Source organism: Euprymna scolopes, chromosome 29 (assembly GCF_053919585.1).
Source record: "Euprymna scolopes isolate OS-2025 chromosome 29, ASM5391958v1, whole genome shotgun sequence".
NCBI lineage: Eukaryota > Metazoa > Mollusca > Cephalopoda > Sepiida > Sepiolidae > Euprymna > Euprymna scolopes.
The window spans coordinates 35,432,301-35,457,444 of record NC_136510.1 but is presented as its reverse complement, the minus strand read 5'-3'; the positions used below and the strand labels follow the sequence as shown (position 1 = coordinate 35,457,444).

Here is a 25,144-nt window from a genome sequence, read left to right as displayed (position 1 = left end):
TGTAAGTTAAAAAACAAAAAACAAAGGAATTTTGCCCTGGCCTTTATAAATAGGAAACTTTTGCATTAAAATCAAGGAACCTGCTAACGTTAGAGACACAAAGTATTAGGCAATAAATGGTTATTACAAAAGATGGTCATTTTCTGTTCTAATTCTCAAAGAAATTGCTGGCGGAGTTATAAAATTGGTCCGAAAGCGACTATATTTTATTTTCTGAAAAATAAACAATTATTGCACATTTGGACACGTGAAATTAAAAATGAGATTTTTTTCCAAGAAAGTACTGAAGTTTTATATTTCCACCGAATGAGAAATATATTTAATCAGCAAATCTATATATCTATAAAAGTGAATGTGTCTCTGTGTGTGTGTACATTTCCCTACGCGATAACTCTCTCAATTTAAAGTCTACAGACTCAAAATTTGATATACAGGGCACTGAGATTTGGGAAAATCTTTGTAATCCATTTTTGGCTAAAAATTTGGCTGTTAAGGGGTCAAAGTTCAACGATTTGACCTTTAAACAATTGAAATTTTAGATATAGGTTCCTTGGACATGGATCTAACTTAATAACTTGATTTGAGCCCAAAATAAATCTAAAGGGGTCATAATAGGGGTCAAAGTTAAAAATTTTTTTTACCTCTGCGGTCTCTACCAAATTACTCAGACAATTTCTGGTGCTCTTTTCGCAGATATTTTTGAAAGTCATCCTCTTTCGATTGTCTAGCCTTAATTTAAATCTACATCACTTCCGTAACAGCAAAGACACAAGGTTTTTTCCCCCCGTTCTTTTCGTCCTTCACAGTATGGGTTCGAGTCTGCCTTCCTACTACCACTTTTTTTTTTTTTTTTTTTTTTTGCTCAATGCACACCTCCAAACACCCGGGGAACACCGGGCTGAAATGCTAGTGTTTTGATAAAGCTGATATTTTTCTGGATAATATAAAAGATGTTGTTTTTTTTTTGGGACAGAAAAACGAACACACACCAAATATGTGTCTATTAACATATCTATGAAAATAATGTCCATTGTATTTTAAATATAGAACTGATACAAATAAGATAAATTAATAAGTACGGATAAATACTCAGAAAGTAATACTACATTAAAGGCTATATCAAAAAGGCGGTTACTCTCATATTTTTGACCAAGGTTGCCAGATTGGCCTTTTTAAGGCCAAATTTTGTGAAATCGGCCTATTTTGAAGAAGTTTGGCCTTCAAAAATTGTATTTGGCCTCTTTCAAAGCATAACATATGCACTAACAAAAGAAGGAACAAGCAGAATATCATGTATATATTCCAACGTCACTAGAATTTTAGGCTAAAAATGCACCTATTTTCAAATAATTTCTAAAGAAGAATTTTTTTATACAATTCTTTTTCTTAATAATACAGCAAACATATATTAAATTATTTTTCTTTTAACTTTATATTTTCTTGTGAGAATCTAAAAAAAAAAAAAAAGTCAGAAAGTTGAAAATTTGAATTCTTATTTTTTCCTTTATTCTTAGTTTTTAAACTTATTAAACAATGTTTAAATAAGATTTTTTTTTTTTCAGTCTGTTTTCCTATTAATAAATAAAATTTTCCATAGGGTATCATTCATACATTTTGAAGAAATCTTTAGTTTTCAATATCGGGGTTCAATAACATAAGGAAAAGTTTAGCCTCGATCGCAACCTTAGAATATGAATTAAAAACTTTGGTTTACAATATTTTAAGTAATGAATATTTCAAAATGATAGCGAGATGGCAAAGACAACTAGAGGAAGAGTAAAGTAAAAAAGGCTACTGCAAGAAGGCAGGCTCTCGCTACCATGCTAGAAAAGGACACACACACACACACATGCCAATATCCAATATATCCGTGTTAAATAAACTATCTATTTTTATAAAAATGCATTTGTACGCTATTTTTGTACAAACGTTCAATTTCAGCACGCAGTCCTTGCCATTTAATGCCGACGATGGAAATGCTGCCTGTAACGACGAAGAAGCGACTCATGCCAGCCAGTTATAGTAGACGACACCTCAACCTGTTGCTGTTTCCATGTGTCTATCATTTGATGTCGTGTCTAACACTGGAGGAGCTGGTTTTCTCAACCAAGTGACACTCCCCGGTAAACGCCACCATTTGCGAAGGCTTTAAGTATTGCTGCCATATCTGGGCTGAAGCATCAAATCACTGATCTCTTCATATTAGATAGGGTGAAAAAACAGACTAACCTCATAGGTGTCGCACTATTAACCAAGATCCAACCCTTACCTCATCGTCGTAATGCTGCATCCCTGTGTTTCCTTTATACTTATAGTAGTGTTTTTTGTTTTTTTTTTATTATTCTTATATACATACTAGTTATGTATACATGGCATTGTCCAGGTGGAAACATGTGCATGTTTCTGGGTTTAGTCACAAACTATTTAAGCTATGAAAATTAAACGGGAAATAACTCACATAGCTTAAAGAAATAAACTTACCCACGTTTTTAAAGGCAACTGGTGTTGGCTAATAATAACTGAAAATTAACTTAACATTGAAATTAAATAAATCAACTTTAAATATTTCTAAAAGAAAAGATTAAAAATAATTCTATTACAACAAACAATTAATAATATGGAGCTAATTATTAAAATAGATTTTCTACATGCAAACGAGATTACTTCTAGAATGTAAATTTTCTTTTGAATACGTAGTATATATCGAAATCATATTGGAATGAAAGTGTGTAAACGTCCGTTTTTACTATGAAAATTAATTTCTGAAACAGTATACCTTTTGTACATATCAAATTGTGAATAAACAGGCAGGAATAGGACTTCATTATAATAGATATATCGATAAGCATATACATATATATCTAACTTTATATAAAGAGATATCAAATAAAATGCATCAAAGTTAGTATATAGAAGAAAAATAAATAAATGTTTTAGTAGAGGAAACTAATTCTGCTGTGGAGGAAGAACAGATAAACCAGGTGGAAAGGAAATATGGGTTGTAATAATTTAAACAATGCACACCCATGAAAGATTGTGGTTCGAAAGAAACACATGGCTGGGTATCGTGCGGCAAACATTCCAGAAGGCGAGAGGAGAGAGTTTGCCGAAACTGAGCAACGTCTCAGTGGGCTGGTGAGTTGGTACAACACTGGCTTAGTTCACAATGATAAGCAAAAAATATCCGTTACAGTAGAGCTTAATTTTTTTATTTGGTTGTGCTATCAAATACTGTCATAGATCTAACATCAAGTGTAATAAGTCTATAGAACACCTCGGGAGATGGAGCGTCACGGACATGTATGTGCACATAAAGTACAGGGTGTTTGTAAGGTCTAGACCTATAAAATAATTGGTTCAAACTCCTCAGTCTTACATTTACAGGTAACAAGACATTGCCAGGGCTGCTGCAAAGAAGACGGCCTGCCTCTGCTCCACCTGAAAACGACTTGTACATGACAGTATAAAAAAAAGATATCTTAGTTGGAATAAGAGATAGTGGGTGAATGTTCTCATTTTGTATGTTATTAGTAAGAGGATAACACATGATCAGCTAGAACCAAATGGTAAGAAAATTATCACCACCACCCCACCACCACAAAAAAACAAAACGGTATCCTATATTTCTATAAAGTTCCCATTCGGACATGCATGGAATATTTTGGCCACATATGGGCTGGTGCATCAACCGTTAGTCTCTTTATTGGATAGGGTCCAAAAAAAGAGTCTCCAATCTAATAGGTCCCGCATTATCAACCAAGTACCAACCCCTGTCCCATCATGGCAATGTAGCATAACTGTACCTTATTTTTCACTTGAAATGAATGGCTCTAGTCTTGGGGAGGCCTCATGTTTTGACAGACTCCTGGGCTTGACCTTTACTCCTGATTTGAAATGGAATACGTACATCAAATCTGTTGCCAAGGCGCTGGAAAAATGGTGGGATCCTTCTATCGATCCAGTAGATATCTCACTGCAGATGCAATTCTCTATCTATATAAGAGCCAGGTACGTCCAAGGATGGAGTACTGTTGTCACATCTGGGCAGGAGCAGCTAGAAAGGACTTATCCTTCTTTGATAGAGTTCAAAATAGACTTCATAGCCTCGTAGGGGATGTCCTTTTCTCTTCTCTGCACCTCTTTCTCACAGAAGAGGCTCGACTGAGCTTCAATCTATGGTACCCCCTCACCACACTTTCACAAGAAACACTCGTCTAGCTGAAAATTCCATGAACAAAGCTTCTTTCTTAGAACTGCACACCTGTGGAACTGTCTTCAATTTTCCTGCTTTCCAGCTGACTACAATATAGCTGTCTTCAAGTCCAACGTAAACAAGCTCTTGATGAGCCGTTCCACTTGTGGGAGCAACAATGGAGTTGACATATAAATAATAAAAAACTGCTCAATATCCTTAGTATAGCATGTCTGTCAAAACGGAACTTCATGTGAACCCAGACAACACCAGGGTCCATGCTAGTTATTTCATAAATGTGAATACAGTGCTTATGAAACAGTGCTCAATAACGGGTAGAGCTGTATTACAGCATAAATTCCTTTGTTTATAGAAATATTATTATTGGCTACATATGTGCATACATGTCTCAGCTGCGATCTCTAAACAGATTCATTGAAGACCAGTTGATTCGTTTCGTTTTTGAGTTTATCTTGGTTTTTGATCGCAAGGTCAAGGTTGCTTTTTGGTCAACGAAATGCCAACTAAAAGCCATGTTGACTTTCTGCTTATTGAATGTTCACACATATTTAATCGTACATTTCTTGAATTTCGATGGATAAAAGAAATGACATTTTACTCAAAATAATTCCTCATGTAATAATTTTTAAAATAAAAAAAAACATTTTGAATGCTTTATTTTTCTCATATCACCCACAAACCCTATTTAGCGACATTACCTAAACTGACTACCAAGCCCATGAAAGTAAGTCGATATTTTCACACAATACCGCCGTTGGGTATACCCCATCCTATCGTCATATCGAGAAATTTTGTTAGTCATGAGCGATCGTATATTTATACATGATGAAACTTTCTTGCAAATAAACCATCGCTTGATTTCCAAGTAGCAAATTATTTGTTTGGTGAGGAGACGCTTCTACAGAATTGGAACGAAACTTTGTAGTCGATAAATGGAGTTTTTAGATAAAAAAAACAATGGTTTCAACTGATTTTTTTTTTTGTCAATTCTAATAAGTTACAATGGTAGCTTCCAAATTATGCAGTCGAAATTACCTGAATATTACTGAATTATTAAACAAAACAACTTTAATCATGTTAGCAGGTGAAAATTGCCGCCATCTTGTTTAAATCAAAACGGAAAATTACCTCTCTTTTGAACTCTCCTGTGTCTTACGATCGTTTTCATCAAATTCTTTTTTTTTAATAACTAATTCTCTACCTTATCGATTTTCGTAATTTTTTTTTTATATAATCATCTTAAAAATACAAGGAATTTTTTCATGTGAAATTCAGGATTACGATTTTCGTAAATCTCGTCCCAATTCTGTAGAAGCACGTAACTTTTTACTCGAAATGACTCCTCATGTAATAATTTTTAAGATAAGAAACATTTTTGATGACTTATTTTTTTCTTATATCACCCACAAACCTATTTAGCGACATTACCTAAAATAACTACCAAGTCCGTTCAAGTAAGTCAACATTTTGACACAATATCGCCGTTTGGGCATTCCCCATCCTATCGCCGTACTAGAAATTTTGTTAGTCATGAGCAGGGCTCTGACAAGAGAATATTCTTTTCATTGTTTTGACTCAAGTATATATTCGACACAGAGACAGTTAATCAATCGAGAACTACGTCGCTTTATATAAAAACATAATATATTAACTGATATATACTCGGGTACTTCTACACTTTATCGCCGAAACTGGAGACGCCGTTTTATTTCTCGCACCTGTCGATAAAATCCAAGGGAGAAATCAGTATTTTAAACTATGGCCGAAGCATGAAATAAATAACAAAAAAAAAAAAAAAAAAAAAATTAAACTGGAGAACGATTAACTTTTAATGTCTTTTTCATTTTCTGTTAAAAAAAAATATTTCATCAAAAACTTTATCATTTTCATTAATTAAATCGAAACATTTACAATTAAACAATTATGAATATATGTTCCCTTTCACTTTTTGTATTTACTTTTTCATAGTTCTTCCCGGAAGTTTATCTAGCTTAATTTTTTTGTTATTTATTTCTAACTTCGGCCATAGTTTAAAATTCTGATTTCTTCCCCCCGACTTAAAAAAAAAAAAAAAAATTTTTTATTAAAAACAGAAAATGTAAGAGACATTATTAAAAATCAATCGTTCTCCAGTTTAAATTTTTGTTATTTATTTCATGCTTCGGTAAGGTGTATCAGAATTTTTGTAGGAATTTTTGACACCCCTAACACGAAACTGCGAATAAAATATAAAAAACTTGTAATTTCTCTTTTAAAAGTGGGTTGTTTATTTTCTTTATGGATTATACTTCCAAAATAAACTTTTAAAGTTGTTTTAAAAGTAATAGAAATATTTTTTTTTTATTTTTTAAAAAACAGTAATGAATTTTACGAACTCAATATTTTTCAATTTTTAAACTTTAAAAATCTATCAAAATTTTTCTATTGATTCTATTTTTACGATATTTTCAGGGTCAATATGAAATTTTATGCTCTTTCCAATAAATCGAATATATTTTAGACAAACGTTTTTTTTTTGTTAAATTCACGCCCCTCCCCATTTTCAAGTGTCTATTAAAAAGTAAATAATTAATTTACTCACCAAAGTTTTATATATCACAAATTGAAGAGAAAAGGTCAATAAATAATATATTCAAATTGAAAACAAAAAAAGTAGTGTTTTTTTAGAAATTTACCTGTAAAGTTCGAAGTTTAAAACTTTTTTTTTTTTTTTAATCACGTTGTTTGCTTTTTTTATTTTTTTAAAATGAAACCTTGGTCCTTGCTCCTTTAATTGAAAAAAAAATTAGGGCTTGAATTACATTTTTCGAGTAGTTATAAGCTTGGAAAGACAGGGGGTCGAATAATTCACGCCTCCCATTTTGAAATGTCTATTAAAAAGTAAATAATTAATTTACTCACAAAAGTCTTATATATCACAAATTGAAGAGAAAATGTCAATAAATAATATATTCAAATATAAAACAAAAAAGTAGTGTTTTTTAGAAATTTACCTGTAAAGTCCGAAGTTTAAAACATTTAAAAAAAAAAAAAAAAAACACGTTTTTTTTTTTTTTTTTTTTTTTGTCTTTTTTTTTTAATGAAACCTTGGTCCTTGCCCCTTTAATTGAAAAAAAAAAAAAAATTAGGGTTTGAATTACATTTTTCACGAAATTTCTGACACACCTAATGCTTCGGCCATACTTTAAAATACTGATTTCTCCCTTGGATTTTATCGACAGGTGCGCGAAATAAAATGGCGTCTCCAGTTTCGGCAATAAAATGTAGAAGTACCGATACTCGAGATTCAAAATAATGAAAAGAATATTCTCTTGACATAGTCCTAGTCATGAGCGATCGTATATTTATTTATGATGAAACTTTCTGGGAAATAGACCATCATTTGATTTTCAAGTAGCAAATTATTTTGGGGTGCTTTTTTACAATGACATATTAAAATAAATAAATAAGTAAATAAACTCTTTATGATGTACATACACGCCAGGGAACGAAGGTGTCATATTCCAAAAATCACGTAAATTGATCAAGCGAGTTTTTTTATAAATAAGAAAATAACATTTTATGATCTTTATCTATTTTCATACTAAATGTATCAATTTGATTTTAATCTCGATAATTCGAATTGACTTGTCTACCTGTATTTTATACATCATGAGTGACCGATCAAATCACTAAATCTCGCTTAGTCATTAAATTTGACTTTCTTAGTTAAAAAAATAAACTAGTTGACCAAATTGACTCCAATTTTGGAATACGTTCTTATAAAGATTTGTTTATTTTGCTTTTTAATAAGTGTAATTCTAAATACCCCCCCCGTTTTTTTTTTTGTATTTTTTTTTTTTTTTAACTCCATCTGGTCGCATGTTTCTGCTATTATATATGACGAACGAACGTATACGTCAATACAGCCCCCTCCCCCACCCGGAAGAGATACTGCCTTAGGGGAGGGAGTCTCTTGACAACAGACCAAATAACTCCTAAAAAAGAAGAGATAATCCCTGAAAGAGTAAATGTGAATATTAGATTACCAATATAAGTTCATTACGAGGTTTGTAAAAAAAAAAAAAAAATGGAGACAGAGCAATTTTAAAAACAATCTCATTGCAGAAACAGGGGACTACTTATTTTAGAAACATTTTTAATACTTTCAATTCTTGCCTATTGTTCATTATTTAATTAAATTGCTTTATTTAAACAATATTTTTTATATCAATTTAAGAAAAATAAAAAAATTTAAAAATGGAAATAATTCAAATTTAAATGAACATACTGTTTTTTGTTGTTTAACTAAACTGACCTGTACGAGGGTCTATCCCCTCTAAAAATGTGTGTTGTTCACCATTAAAAAAATTCCGATGATTATCATAGATTATAGACTTAAATATCATATTAACAGAAAGAAATTGAAAAAAATAAATAAATAAAGGGGGTTCACTTTCTGTAGTAGAACATTAGGCGGAGTTTTACAACCTCCCCCCCCCCATCACTACGTAATTTCTATACTGATAGGTTTTTGGAAATTTTTTCACTGGATTATTATTGATTGGACACTAATTAACTAGATTATGAAAAAAAAAAAAAAAATTATTATTTCGACATTTGAAAGGGGTGCTCACTTTTTACTTACAACGTTCTGGTAAATCGGTCACCCATTTTGTAACCAATAAAAACGCAGATATATCAAAACCATAGAAAGTAAAAATGATATTAGTCTCTACCGCATTTGTAAGTCAGAAATATTTTTGTTTCTCAAAGAAAGAAAAAGATAGAATGAACATGACTTTTTTTTGTTTTTATGAAAATAAAGTTTCGAGTTTTTTTTTTTTTTTTTTAACTTATTTAATTTTCAAGTTTTTATTACTGTACACATAGATTCGAAAAAGTTATCAAAAAACAAATATATAACAAATAAATGTTATCAAAAGCAATATAAGTTACTTTTCTACCTAACTGGATATGTTTTTAGTGTTTTTATTTAATGTAGCATATTTTTCTTTTTAAAATTTTTTTCTAAGTAGTATAAATTTCACTAACATGCTGGAGAAATGTTTCATATTTTTCCATCCCGTTGTCAATTTTCATATCGTAAGCCTCCCGATAGCTTCGTCAACATGGGACCATTTCCTATCTCTCGGAGACACTTCCGTATTTAAAAAAAAAAAAAAATTTTAATGGGTGACCGATTACGAGAACGTTGTAACTAAAAAGTGAGCACCTTTTTCAAATGTCGAAATGATTATTTTTTTCAATTTTTTTTTTTTTTTCATAATCTGGTTAATTAGTTTCCAATCAATAATAATCCAGTGAAAAAAATGTCAAAAAACCCATCAGTATAGAAATTACGCATGGGGTTGATGGTTGTACAACTCCGCCGAACATTTATAACGAGAAAGTGAACCCCCTCCTTAAAAATTAAATTCATGTTTTTTTACAAAATTTTTCCGCTAATATGATACTCAAGTCAGTAATCTATGATAATCGTCGGAACAAAAAAGATACAACAGGTGTAAAACACGCATTTGATAAAAAATTTCGGTGCAAGTCTATAAATGGTCCACAAGTAATCTTTTTTTACTATAAAAATCTGAAAAAAAAATCTTTATAATATACGTACTAGTCACTGCATGAAGATGTCATATGCCAAAAATCACGTAAATTGATCAAGTAGTTTTGTTGTTTTTTGGGGTTTTTTTTAAAGAAAATCAAATATTATGAGACATTTTATCGAAGAAAAACTTCACGCCATCTTGTTTTTGAATGATACACTGCTAGCGACACCTATTGGGAATGTTTGGAATATAAGATCAGCATGGGGCAGGCAATCGATTTTCTACGCTATAGAAAAAAAACTTGGAAAATTAAGACATTTATAAGTTTTTGAAGATGTTGAAAACGAAAATAACGTTTAAAATTCCAGCAAACGAGTAGTTTCCAAGATATGAAGAAATGTTAGTTTAAAGAAAGTGGGGGATAACTTTCCTATAATAATTTAACGTATAATGATCACCTACTTTATGGCCACCACTAGTGTAAAACTTGAATTTACGCCGCTGAAATACACATTTGCCGAATTTTTGTTGGAGTAGTGTCAACGTGTGGGTGCTCAATTTACGTAAAATTCTTCATATCTTGGAAACTACTCGTTTGCTGGAATTTTAAACGTTATTTTCGTTTTCAACATTCTCAAAAACTTGTGTCTTAATTTTCCAAGTTTTTTTTTTATAGCGTGAACAGTCGATTGTCTGCCCCTTGCTGATCTTATATTCCAAACATTCCCATTAAGGTGTGTCAGAAATTTCGTGAAAAATAGTGAATAATTCCACCCAGTCTTATAACTCCTCGAAAAATGTAATTCAAGCCATAATTTTTTTTTCAATTAAACGAGCAAGGACCAAGGTTTCATTTAAAAAAAAAAAAAAAAGTGTTTTTTTTAAAAAAAAAAAAAAAAGTGTTTTTTAAAAAAAAAAAAAAGGTTTTAAACTTCGAACTTTACAGGTAAATTTCTAAAAAACACTACTTTTTTTGTTTTCAATTTGAATATATTATTTATTGACCTTTTCTCTTCAATTTGTGATATATAAAACTTTGGTGAGTAAATTAATTATTTACTTTTAATAGACACTTGAAAATGGGGGCGGGGCGTGAATTAAAAAAACAAAAAACAAAAAAAAACGTTTGTCTAAAATATTATATTCGGTTTATTGGAAAGAACATAAAATTTCACATTGACCCTGAAAATATCGTAAAAATAGAATCAATAGAAAAATTTTGATAGATTTTTAAAGTTTAAAAATTGAAAAATATTGAGTTCGTAAAAGTCATTACTGTTTTTTAAAAAATAAAAAAAAATATTTCTATTACTTTTAAAACAACTTTAAAAGTTTATTTTGGAAGTATAATCCATAAAGAAAATAAACAACCCACTTTTAAAAGAGAAATTACGAGTTTTTTTATATTTTATTCGCAGTTTCGTGTTAGGGGTGTCAAAAATTCCTACAAAAATTCTGATACAACCAGTGTATCATTCAAAAACAAGATGGCGTGAAGTTTTTCTTCGATAAAATGTATCATAATATTTGATTTTCTTAAAAAAAAAACTACTTGATCGATTTACGTGATTTTTGGAATATGACATTTTCATGCAGTGGCAAGTACGTACATTATAAAGATTTTTTCAGATTTGTATAGTAAAAAAGATTACTTGTGGACCATTTATAGATTTGCATCAAAATCATTTGATAAAAAATTCTGTATTTAATAAAAAATCATTTAATAAAATCTTTGTTTTCTAATATTGTTTCAATTTTATTACGTCGATTTAAATGTTTCATTTTAATTTTAAAATCGTTACAATAATTACCATTTTCAATAGCCAATCAAATGGCATTCTTACCGTTGTACCTATTTACTATGCCTCTCCACGGGACAGAGTTAGAAACCAGGGTCGTTTTTTAACGTGGAGAAAAGGTACAAAAATAAAAATTGTCTCAGTCGTGAAGGATTTCTCCTCCACCGAAAGAGAACAAGAAATAGAAGTGCAGCGCAGCATCTGAAGAACAGATACTACACTTTGATCTGGTCCCGAAGGCCAAGGAGATGCAAGACGGCCGAAAAATCTTTTTTGATCTGTCGCCTGTATTTTTACAAGCACGTATTTTTTTTTTTTTTTTTTTTGTCATTTCTGCAGTTTACAATTCACAAGCAACTTTAGAAACCCATTCTTAATATGAAGAGAGAGAGGAGGGCTTTGTTAACACTTTTGTTGCACGAACAGAACCCTTCTAAACTGAAAACAATTGCTTGGAGATGTAAAAAAAAAAAAAAAAAAAAAAAAAAAAAGCAATCGACTTTTAATGCCTATACGAAATTGTTTTCCTCGCATTCTGCTCTGGCCGCGAAATTTAACGTTTACAGAATCATGTTGATCATGTGAAACAAAGGTACTTCGTTATTGTAACGAAATCCGACAGCCGAAAAAAATGTTTCCATTAAAAAACAAAAAAAAAAAAAAAAATGATTACTTATATTTTTGTCAATTTCAACAATAAGCACTGTTATCTAAATGATTGTTATGTCACAATTAGTTAAATATTTCTGGAATCTATATCTTCTTTAATATAAAGTTCACCTGTCTGTTTGTCTTCTTAATTTTTCGACAGAGGTGACAGATTTTCACGAGAATCGGTATCGTTTTGAAGCTCGACCCTTCGGACGACAAATCGAAAAATTAGCTAAAAACATGAATTAATTCACTCTCAAATGGGCAGTTTTCTACAATGAGGGTCTTTTTTTCCTTTTTTTCGTCGCCATTTTGGAAAGTTATCGTATCGGTTGGAATGACTTTACTAATTTCAACGTTCTGAACTTCCGGTCGCGCCAAGTAAGCGTAAGACGTCAGGTTTTCTTTCATTTTAACTGTAAAAAAACCGCAGCGTTAACTTGAACAAAGACATTTTGCTTTAAATCATTTGGTCAATTGTAGACACCGCCAAAAATGGCAGAAAAATCAAGTTGTTGTTTTTTAAAACGAAATTACATTTATTAAAATCCATTATTTCTGAGTAACTTTTTTTTTCCAGAAAGATAAAACCCTGAATGTTATCATATAGAAAGCAGAATAGTGCTAAACTTTTTCTAATTTTAATTAAATTTTAAATTTTCCCCAAAAGTTAAAAATTGACATTTTTTGTCTTGCACAAAAAAAAAAAAAAAAACGTATATAGTTTTAAAAAAAAGAAAAGGTTTTTGAAATTATTTATTTGTTGTCTAATTAAGATTTAGGATGATTTTCTATGAGAATATGCAAAAATATTATAATGTAAGTACCTGGATTTCAAATAATTCCACTTATTCATATAGGCAACCAGTTACTTCGCGTCGATTTAGACAATATTTACGTTTGTACTTGATAAAAAGCAAACTATGGAAGACCAAATAGGCTAAAAACACTTATTTTTCAGTGACGAAAAATTTCAATATATTATTAACGCTGAGGCTGGCCAGTACCAGACGGGTGACCATTTGTATGAGTTTGGTTTTTAATGTGTATGTGTGTGGGGACCAGGCTCCACAAAATGGGGGGGGGGGAGGGAGATTTAAAGCAGAATAAAAAAAAAATTATTTCAGCGCGTTTGGTCCATCGTAGTCGAAAGGCGGCAAACGTTTTCAAACGGGATCGGAAAAATGATATTTTTAACACAAAGGGCACAATATTTATCGATTTTTTTGTATCGATTCTTCAAAGCATGCCCTGTTTAATAATGGTCATGCATTATTCGGCTCGCTAAAAAGAAATTGTTAATTTATTTATCAAAAATTTTTAAAATGGCTTTTTTCGTATAAATATTAAAAAGAATTTCTTTGTTTTGCTTAACTTAAATTAATTATTTTACTTAACATATTCACCGAATTTCACACTTCAAAACCAGGATAATTAAACACAATCGAAGTTTTGATATTCAGACGTCAAAATAAGGTATGCAAACAATTTTTTTTAAAATCTATAATACTGTCCCTTACAACAACACTGTTTTGTTCAGTTTCAGATGATTATTTTAAGCATATTTGGAACCCCCTCAAAACAAGGGGGGTTTTGTAAGCAAAAAAAAATATATATATATATATATATATATATATATAAATATCGTTTTTGAAAAATAAGTACACTGTTATAAAATTCATTCTTCTCTTAATAATCGCTGAAAATTTCGTATTGATTGGATAATTACCTCATTTTTGGTAGATTTTTAAAAAGACGGTCCGTCAAAAAGTACTTACCTGCCCCCCCCCCCCCCGTTTTGGCGGTGCCTAGTCAATTGAAATTAAAAATTGATCAATTTATGTGATTTTCGGAATATGATATCTGCGTCCACAATGAGTTCGTACATCACAAAAAAGATTTCTGCATTTTTTTAAGTGCAATTCTATGTAAATAAGAACCTACAGTGTTATGTGCCCATATTTAATATTTATGGAGTTAAAATCGATTGAGTACTAAGTATTAAGGCTTAATACTTAATCGATTTTAACTCCAATACGTTCAGCAGATCATAATCTTTTTATAATATATAATTTTCGGTAAATTTTTACTTACTTTCCACCACCACGTCAAAAATATACACACTTGACTTGCGCGTACAAAAATGGTCACCAGTGATAACGTAAGGAATTACATTGCTTAATAGCAGAAAAACTTCTTGTTTGCGGCGAATTGAGATGCGATATTTGTTTTCAGCATACCCGAAAACTTTTGAGTTGTAATTTTAAAGATGATTGTTAGGGTGGAAAGTAAATAAAAATTTACTAACACATACTATGCTAAAATTTATGTGCACCAAAAGTACAATTTGGAGGCATTTTTAACAAAAGACAACAAAGCAAAGGTTTGAACAACAACAAAAAACATAAAAATAAATGCTACCAAAGGCAAGATATGCTACTCTCACCAACCTGGATATTTTTTGTGTGTGTGTTTTAACTTATTTTAAAGCGTTTATTTACTTAGAAACAAAAGCTGTGTCAAGTTTTGAGTTAAAACGAAAAAAAAATGGTTTCGTTACAGCTATTTGGGCCCTTGACAATCGCTCAAAACTAAACAAAATACTGGTATAATGCCAATCAATAAATGTCACCAATCGCGTGAAAATGTAGTGTTATACTATTATTTTGTTTAATTTTTGTTTTTAGATTGATTATTAAGGTTCGAGATGACCGCAAGTTCCGTTCTAACTCAAACTTGACACTAAGTGAAAAAAAAAAAGAAAAAAAAACGCTTTAAAATAAGTTAAACAGAAGCTTATTCGGGTTGGTGGAAAAGTAACCTATCTTGGCTTTGGTAACATTTATTATTGTATATTTTTCAACTTTTTGGGGGAGGGGGTAAAATGAACTAATTTGTTAGTTACTGCATAGTCTCTCATATAAAATTACATGGGTTGGGAAATTACGTGATTTCCAACCTATTAAATCTAATATATAAAAGGCTGTCTGTCCGTCTCCATATTTTCACACTATCTCCTCCGAAACTAAAAGTCGCAGAGGGGCCGCTAGGGGCCTCAAATGATTGGACTTTTTACGGACCAGTCTTTTATGGGTCTTTAGCCGGTTAAAATCTTTTTAAGGGATCAAAATTGAAAAAATGGTATACATTTTGTACATTCATCTATATTTATTTTTAATCATTTCATATGCGTGTCACGTTGATACAGTGACAGTGGTAACGTCACCAGCTTTAAATGCTACGGATTCTGTTTCGATTCTAGCTGATGGTACCCAAATACATTTTTGGTAAGACACCATGACTGTAGATCCTGCACAGGCATGTTTTGCATAAAGACGCTTTAACGAAGCTCCCTTGCGTTAAAAGTACGCATGCGCAAGGAGTTTCGTCTGTTTTATTTACTCATTATTTCATTTTTTTTTTTTTTTTTTTACTTAAATAATTTTTCTTTAACTTAAATAAATTTAGTTCATTTTCTTGTGCGCGTGTTTATTTATTTTTAACTAGCAGTTCAGCACAGCTACAGCTTTGCTCGGGCCCTATGTACTGTTCATAACTTTATGTGCATGCATATATGTATTGCGTATATAATATATATATATATATATATATATATATATATATATATATATATATATATATATATATATATATATAAAGTTTGACTCATGGTCAGGTAATCTCCATGTATAATTTCAGTGTTTAGACCCAAAATTGGCGGAGGAGTTTGGTAGAGTAAGCGAAGGTCAACTTGGCGGACAAATTTTCGCCCAAAAACTGATTTAAAAGATTGTTGCAAGTCTGAATACCCTTTATGTAAAATTTCAAATGTTTAGACCTAAAACTGGCTAAATAGTTTGCTAGAGACCGCAAAGGTCAAATCTTTTGAACTTTGACCCCTTGGTAGCCAAATGTTTTGGCCAAAAAAAAAAACGATTAAAAAGCTTGCCTTAAGTCTGAATACACTTTATGTAAAATTTCAAATGTTTAGACCCAAAATTGGCTGAGAAGTAATTTTTTTTTTCTTTTTTTTAATTTTGACCCCAATTTTGATCATTTAACATTGGTTTGGGGCTCAAATCAAGTTAAAAAGTTTGATCCATGTCCAAGTAATTTACATCTAAAATTTCAAGCGTTTAGACCCAAAATTGGCGGAGCAGTTTGGTAGAGTTTTCAAAGGTTAAATTGTTGAACGTTGACCCCTCGAGAGCCAAAATTTTGGCCGAAAACCGATTAAAAAGATTTTCCAAAATCTCAATATCCCTTATGTCAAATCTCGAGTCTATAGACTGAAAATTGACAAAGTAATTTGGTAAAGAAATACACACACAATGCCACTTATATATATATATAATAGATAAAATAACTGTTTCATTTTCTTCGAGGATAACTGATACACAACTTTTTTTTCACGCGCGTTTTTATTTTAATGTTAATTTCATAACTTTTTATTTTTGTTCATTTTCTTTCATTTTTTCGTGCGCGTTGAGTTTTTTAAAAAAATAAATTTAGTGCTTCTGCACTTTACGACCCGCGCTATTTTTTTCAATAACTGTTAGGGAAAAATAGAATAGTTACAATAACCCTCCCTTCCCCATGTTAAATAATAGCGTTCAAAAATAGCGCGGGTCGTAAACTGCAAAAGTACCAAAACAAAAATAAAATACTTAAAGAACAAAGTTTTTTTTGTTTTTTTTTCATGCGCGTTGGGTATTTTACGCACTATTTACCAGTTTTTAATTCATTCAATCACGGTAAAACTATACAAACACCGTGACAGCGAATTAACCCTAATCCTAACCCTAATCCTAACCCCAACCCTAACCCTAACGCTGTCACGGTGTTTGTATAATAATACCTCAATCACAAACTAAACCATTTCGTTGAAATATTTTTATTACAATGAATTAAAACTTTTAAAACAAAATTTAACAAAACTGGTAAGAATAAAAGTAAAAACAGACGAAACTCTTGCGCATACGTATTTCTAACGCAAGGGAGCGCCGTTAAAGCGTCTTTACGCAAAAAGTGCAGGGTACACAGTCACAGTGTCTTACCCTTTTTTTTTTTTTTTTACTTTTGAAATCACGACTCTATAATATTTAGGGCTATGACAACAGTATATTCTTTTCATTGTTTTGACTCTCGAGTGAGTATCGTTGATATCTTATATGCTTTTATATATATAGTGGATATGGTTCTCAGGTGGTTAACTGTGTCGGATATATACTCGAGAGTCAAAACACCGATAAGCCTATTCTGTTGTCATAGACATAATATATACGAAATTTGGACAAATTAAAATATGTCTAAGCGTATTTTACGCCCTCCCCGCCAGTAATCAAACGCTTCTGAATGAGGAAAGTTGAGTGCGAACGGAGAGAAATGCAATGAATATTCCAACGATACCAATGTTACAATTGAACTAATTTATAATTAATCCGGTACTTACCAGCACGCCAGCTTAATTCGATTTATTCAAGTAAACTAGTTTATTCGAGTTGTAAAAGGAAAACTCAACGAGGCGCAGAGTTCTTAGAAATTCAGTTGACTCTTTTTAAAAAGAAAAACGTAAATTGTGTTAGATTCGACGAAGAACGTCGCGGTAAGTACTCGATATTACTTCCGGTTATTCTTTTTTGGCGCGAAACTAAGACACAAAATACCTAACAAAAACAAAACAATCTATCTAATTCTCAAACTGTAATCATTTTACGTTACATCTTTATTCGAATCTATAATAAAAGTTTGTTCTTTTTTTTTTCTTATAAGATTGTTTTTTTTTTTTAGTATTTTTAGCATAAAATTACAGCTTCGTTAAAACTCGATGACACGTAAACATAGCATTTTGTGGCATAGACACGTGGGAGTTTTTTTTTTTTTTTTAATATAGACAACAGGAGGAAAACGTAGGAAAAAACAAATATTAATGTTATCAAAGGAAAGATGAGTTACTCCTTTATAGACATAAGTTTGTTTTTATTGTTCAACTTATTTTAAAGCGTTTATTTTAAAACAAGTAGTTTCGAGTGTTTGAGTTAAAACGAAAACAAAATGGCTGACGCTCCTTTGTGGGTCTCGATAATCGCTCAAAGATAAAATTAAAAAAACAAAAAAATTCCACTATATTTTCAATGTCACATTAACATTTATTGAGTGGGCTTCTATTAACATTTTGTTCAATTTTCGATTGTTGAGTGATTACCAAGACTTCTCAAATGACCGTCTCATGTAAGCCCTTTTGTTCTTGTTCTATCTCATAAAAACAGATATCATAAAACTTTAAAATACTATGTAAAAAAAAAAAAATAGCGCGGATTAATAAGTGTACTAGAACCGATTTTTTTTTTTTACACCACTTATCAAGGCCCGGAGTCTACTCGAGGATAAGGGTTATAGAATGTACAGTAGTCAAAGGGATAATATTGTAGTAATCGTTAGTAATGGAAATTTGGTAAATTGGATTACTTAAGGGGGCGGTTCATGAAGAATTTGTTTATGTTGGACTTGAAGACAACCAAGTTGTAGTCAGCTTGGAAGCAGGACAATTAGAAGAGAGTTCCGCAGGCGTGCAGTTCTAAGAAAGAAGCTTTGTTCACAGAATCTACGTTTTGATTTAGACACAGATAAAGAGTGGGGGGGATTATTCGCAGTGGTTTCAGCTAGACGGGTGTTTTCGTGAAAGATTAGCGAGGGGGGACGAGAGATTGGAGCTCAGACGAGCACCCGCCATGGTAATAACGATAAAACACGTGAAAACAGCATTATATACTTACCTGTCATTGTGAAATTAGTATAAGTGCCAAAAATTACGAAAATGATTAAATAGAAAATTAAGTACAAGTAAAAATAAAGTTTATCAAATTATCGAGTTTAATTGTATGTTTTAATGTGGACGAGTCGTGCGATCAAATCAGTATTACAAGTTCATTTATCTTTCTTGATTTAAATTGATTTAAGTTAAGGGTTCGCCATTTTTAAACACAGAATGTAATCGTGGGTGATTTTTTGTGTTTGTTAAAAATACATAAAGCACATCTTCTACTGGATCATTTTATAAATTTTTGGAATTTATACAAACTTTGGCATGACACGTAAGTACGTAATGTTTTCACCTGAAATGCGTTGGTTTAAAACATTACTAATTTGCAAAAGCACTGAAAAAGAGTTTTAACCATGAAATGTGGCTAGTTAAGTAACGCGAATAAACGAAACAAAAAAAAAAGGGGTCAACAATTCAAATCTACAATAAATTAATGTCCCGAAAATCAAAAGTTATGTTTTTAGCTAGCTGGCTCATTTTTCTTGTGTTTTAAATGAGTTTTAAATGCTCTTTTTTCTTAAATATCAAATATTCGATTTTTACGAGCTGTTTAACAAACAATATGGTGGAAATTTGGGGGGGGGCAGGAGGCCAAAAAGTATGCCAAATTTCATTCCGTCAAAACAACTTCCGGTGAAAGTGCACTGGGGGACCACCCGAAGATTTACCTTTAAAAAGTTGATTACGAGGAGGTTGAAAATGAGAAAATGCCTTTCGGAATAAACACCCCCAACCTCCCCATGTTAAGAACGGCTTTCGGAATAAACACCCTTTGCAGATTGAACAACCAGTGCGGCAACCGTGCATTGATCGTCTTCGGGTGGTCCCCCAGTGCACTTTCACCCAACTTTCTACAGAAAAACAAAAAATCAAAACTTAATTCGATTTATTCAAGTATTATTTTTTTTATACTTTTATCTAGCAAATAACCATAAAATTGCACATGAAAAACCACGTTTATCATTTTTTAAATCCAACAATGGAGCTGAAGTCGATATTTTCGAAAACAAAATAAACTTTTTTGATGAATATCTGTGTGGCGTACCGCTGAAATATTTTTTCTAAAGAAAAACAACTATTAATTCTTATTTTTACAAGAATCTTTATACATTTGTCTAGCCAATAAACAAACTTTTATATGAAAACCACGATTATTATTTTTAAAAATCCGATAACGGAGTTGAAGTCGATGTTTTGCTTCTAAAACAAAAACTTTTTTTTATGAATATCTGTGTGGTGTAGAAGCATTTTTTTCTAACGAATAAAAATTAAAACATTTTTACAAGAATCATACATTTAAACATAAAATGCTATATGAAAAAACACGTTTATTATTTTATGAAAATCCAACTTATGCAATGGGGATGAAGCTAATATATTTTTTCTGAAACGAAACTGACTTGATAAAGTTGCATTTGGTAACATTTTTTTGTTATATATTTATTTCATCGTGTTGCTTTTTTTTTTTTTTAAACTTTATTGTTGGCCATTTTGGAAAATAACCGACTTAGTAAGTGTGCCAAACAATACGAATCAACCTATTTTCGAACGCCAGCATCGTAATATTGGGCAAATTTTTACTTCAACACTAACCTTTAAAATGAAAACTTTTTACAGGCTTTCGGGTCTGCCGAAAACGAATATCACATTTAAAATCTAGTGCAATTGTTTTGTTTTTTTCCCAATGCATTACTTAACGAATTTCAATGGCCGCCGCCATTTTGATTTTTGGTGAGATTGCTATATACCTTTCGAGAGTCACTATAGATAATGGACTTTGCAGAATAAACTTTTTGGTGCTTGTGCATCTATGTTACCACGCTGAAATAATAACGTTATTTAAAAATCCATTTTACCATAAGGAGAGGATGATGTTTTGTAAATATTCTGTACTTTTATCTAACAATTTAATAAACAAACATATTGTAAAATAATTGAATTTAACTTGAAAATACTAATGGAAGGCTAAAAACATCCAAATTGCGTTATACGCATGCGCATGTCTATATTTACCTGAACTTTGCAAAAAAAAAAAAAAAAAAAAAAAATGGCGACAACGGCACTTCGTAACATAAACAATGCCTCGATATCCGGAAAACTACTTGTCTGCTCCAGATTTAAATGTGACAATCGTTTTCAGTAGACCCGAAATAAAATACATAATATTGAAATTAGACAAACATAAATATTTAACAAAATGTAATTAAACATGAATTGAATCTTCATGTAACATTTACTTTTACCTCAGTTCGGTTGGTAATAATATAATTCGGTATTAGTGCAGAGAGTGATCCGGACGTAAATAATAACGTTATTATTTAAAAAGCCGTTCTTAACATGGGGAGGGGAGGGTGTTTTGTACCTATTCTATACTTCAACCTTACAATTAAATAAAAAATAAACATGTCATAAAACTTTAATCAAACTTGGAAATACGATTTAAAAAAAAAAAAAAAAAAATAGCGCGGATCACTCTCTGCACTAGCACCTATAATTCTAAGCGACTGTTATTAATTTCCTAACAGAAAAAAAAACCCCAAAGTAACAAATAACTGACACCAAAGAAAATAAAAGTATTTTATGTGTTTTAAGGTATTTTAAAACTTTTTCATTTACATTTTTTATCGTTGCCTTCTGTGTTTTGTAAACCCGACGTATTCAAATTTTACTCGAAGTGAACGCTTGATGTCGTAGATTTAGCAACTTGAAATTATACAAAAACAGAGCCAATAACTGTCACCGATCAGTGGAAAATTTAATTTACAACCGATCTGAATAGTTTTATCGACTGTATTTTTGCTTACTTTTCGATTTGTAAGTCGTTCTAAGGCATCGAGGTTTCACTTCGTGTAAACTTGCGCCATCTTGAATACGTCGTGTTTACAAGACTCGGGCGGCAAGGAAGTATATGTGAATGAAATGTCTTTAAAATAATACTTTAAAAGACAAAAGAAAAGTTACTTTTCTAATTAAGTACCTAATAGTTATTTGTTGAGTATTTTTTCTCCCCCCCCCCGTTGGAAATTGTTAACAATTTTACTTCGGTATTTTAACTTTTGACCATTGTCCAGTATCTACCCCTACACATAAAAAAAAATGTATAATGTACGTACTCGTAATGGAAAATCAAATCACTCGATTAATTTTAATGTTATAAAGGAAATCATTTTTTTCAATGCCTCCTCCCCGCGTTAAGAATGGCTTTCTAAAATCTCGATTTTAGGAGTCATTTCCTTTTCTTTAGGAGTTATTATTCCTTTAAAGTGTTTTCAAAATGGCATCGTCAAATCGTCGGTTGTAGTTTAACCATAAAATTTGAATTTCTCGCTTTAAAACTAAAACTATTCTATCAATTTACGTGATTTTTGGTGTAAAATATTTTCTTTTCGTCATTGGTATGTACATAGTACAGATTTTTCTTTATTTCTGATTTTATGGAGAATTCAGGAAAAACGCCTAACTTTTATTTAATTTCAATATAATAAGACAAATGAAAATGGCGCCATACGGAAAAAAAAAATCGGTACCAGTACACTTATTGATGTGTGCTGAAATAATGTTATTTCGAAAGCCATTCTTAACATGGGGAGGGGGCGTTTTGTAGCTATTCTGTACTTTAACTTCACAATTTAATAAAAACAGACATGATAAAACTAATTAAACTTGAAAATACTATTTAAAAAAATAGCGCGGATCAATAAGTGCATTATTAGCACCAAAAATTCTTTGACAGTTGCTGCTTTTTTTTTTTTCTTTCTTTTTTTGTCGATACTTTTGTTTGTTTTCGATTTTGGAGAACTCTTTTACGGGGGAGAGTATTCAAAAAACCCAAAGTATCAAAGTTTCATGTAACTTTTAGTTAAAAAGAAAACAAATAAAGAAACTAAACTAATACTATAACGTAAGATAAAACATGAATTATCTGAACATTTATTTTTATCTACGGCTAGATCACAGTTTAACCTAAACATGGCTATTCACAGTAAACCCGTCAAACAGGTCACCCAATTCATTTATTTTGGGTATAAACTGACTTTATATAGTGATCACGAGTCGACATTAAAACACAGAATCGGACTGGGTTGGGCAGCTTTCCATAAACACAGCATCATTCTAACATCAAAACGGGTGCTGATAACTGTTAAAGTAAAAGTTGATTTAATTTATGTCTTCCAAGTAGTTTTATATGACCTTGATTGTTTCACATGGACTAAACAACTAGCCAATCGCATTGAGGTGTTTCAAAATCACGTAATGCGTTTCATTACGGGACATCGCCTGATCGAAAAAAAAACAACAAAATATCCACCCTCCGTCAAACTCTATTTGATAAAATCAAAAGTAATTTCTTAAAGTCGAGAACTGTCTAGGAAATAAAAAAACGCCGTCAGCTTGGCCTTGTGCGAGATCATAACTTCCGGTTACCTGATCACTATAAACCGTCTTAATAACATTGCGCTTTTCTTTTTTTTTTTTCTTTTTTTTTTTTTCTTTTTTTTTCTTTTTTTTTCTTTTTTTTTTCTTTTACAAACGCCCGGAGGCCACTCGAGGATAAGGATTAATAAGTGTACAGTAGTCAATAGGACAATGTCATAGTAATCGTTAGTAGTGTAAATTTGGTAAATTGGATTACTTAAGGAACGGCTCATCAAGAATTTGTTTACGTTGGACTTGAAGACAACCATATTGTAGTCAGCTGGAAAGCAGGCAAACAGGAGAAGTTCAACAGACGTGCAGTTCTAAGAAAGAAGATTTGTTTATGGAATCTACGTTTAGGTTTAGGCGTAGATAAAGAGTGGGGGGGAATTATTGATAGTGGTTTCAGTTAGACGAGTGTTTTTCGTGAAAGTTTGGCGAGGGGTGACCATAAATTGGAGCTCAAAAAAGTAGCTGCCATGAAAATAAGGATAACACAGAGTCAGATTCGTAACGTCTCTTCTGTGAGGAAAGAGGTTGCAGGGAAGAGAAAATGACATCCCCAACTAGGATATTTTGAACTTTGTCAAGGCAGGATAAGGTTTAGCAGCTCCTGCCCAGATGTGGATGTACTTAGCTCTTATACAGGTAGAGGATTGCATCAGCAGTGAGATATCTATTGGAACGGTAGAATGGTCTGACCATTTTTCCAGCGACTTTGCCAACAGATTTGATGTACGTGTTCCATTTCAAATCAGGAGTAAAGGTCAGACCCAGAAGCTTGTCAAAACATGGAGCCTTCCCAAGACGAGAACCATTCATTTCAATTGATGCCAAACGGGGATTAGAGTGTTAATGATATAAAGATACAAGCTTGGTTTTAAATGTATTAAAATTAACCAACCACCCCTTTCTCCATTGTACCACGTGCTTAAGATCAGAGGAGAGAGAATAAGAGAACTTGATCATTTACGGCCTTATAAAGATTAAATTTCCCTTAATTCTCAGAGCGGATGGCGGTGGGCTAGGGGTAAGGGGTCAAGAATGGCCTTTTGGCAAAGCTCAAATCCTTCGACCAGTGACAATCGTAACTTCCTGCACCGATGATTGCAAAAGCATGAAACACTAGTGTCTGTAGGTCTAAAGTTATTATTTATAATTTATAATCGTATGTATATGTGTGTATGTGTGTGCATATATATATATATATATATATATATATATATATATATATATAATATGTGTGTGTGTATATGTGTCAAAATATATATGTGCGTGTGTGTGGTATATATATATATATATAACTATTTAATTTACTCACATAAAATTAATATACGAAAGTATAGATTTATGCGTAAACTTTAAGTATTTACTTCAAAAGTGCTCAATACGTAGGTAAAGCTAGTTAGTAATTTATAAAATATATATGGCGATTAACCAACATTGAATATTCCGCGTTTCGTCCACTCTAGAACTCTTCAGGCTTATGCGCATAAGCCTGAAGAGTCCTAGAGTGGATGAAACGCGGAATATTCAGTGTAGCTCAATCGCCATATATACTTTATAAATTACTATATATATATGTATATATATAGGTGGGGAAATTTGTGCTGAATATTAAAAGAAATGAAAAGTTTCAAAATAATATACCATTAAATATTTAACCAAAATGTTATGAATGGTAGATTTTGGT

At 31.5% G+C, this 25,144-nt stretch overlaps 1 protein-coding gene across 3 annotated transcripts in view; it reads right to left on the bottom strand.

The window, feature by feature from the left end:
- LOC145252582 (sterile alpha motif domain-containing protein 3-like) overlaps positions 1-25,144 on the bottom strand; it is a 229,355-nt gene that overhangs the window by 193,719 nt on the left and 10,492 nt on the right. The window contains exon 1 of one of the 3 annotated variants that reach the window (XM_080112239.1): positions 17,665-17,762. The exons of the other annotated variants lie outside the window; for them this stretch is intronic. The gene's annotated coding sequence lies outside the window, so the exon portion shown is untranslated. Of the gene's footprint in view, positions 1-17,664; positions 17,763-25,144 lie in introns of those variants that run through there. 3 annotated transcript variants of the gene reach the window in all.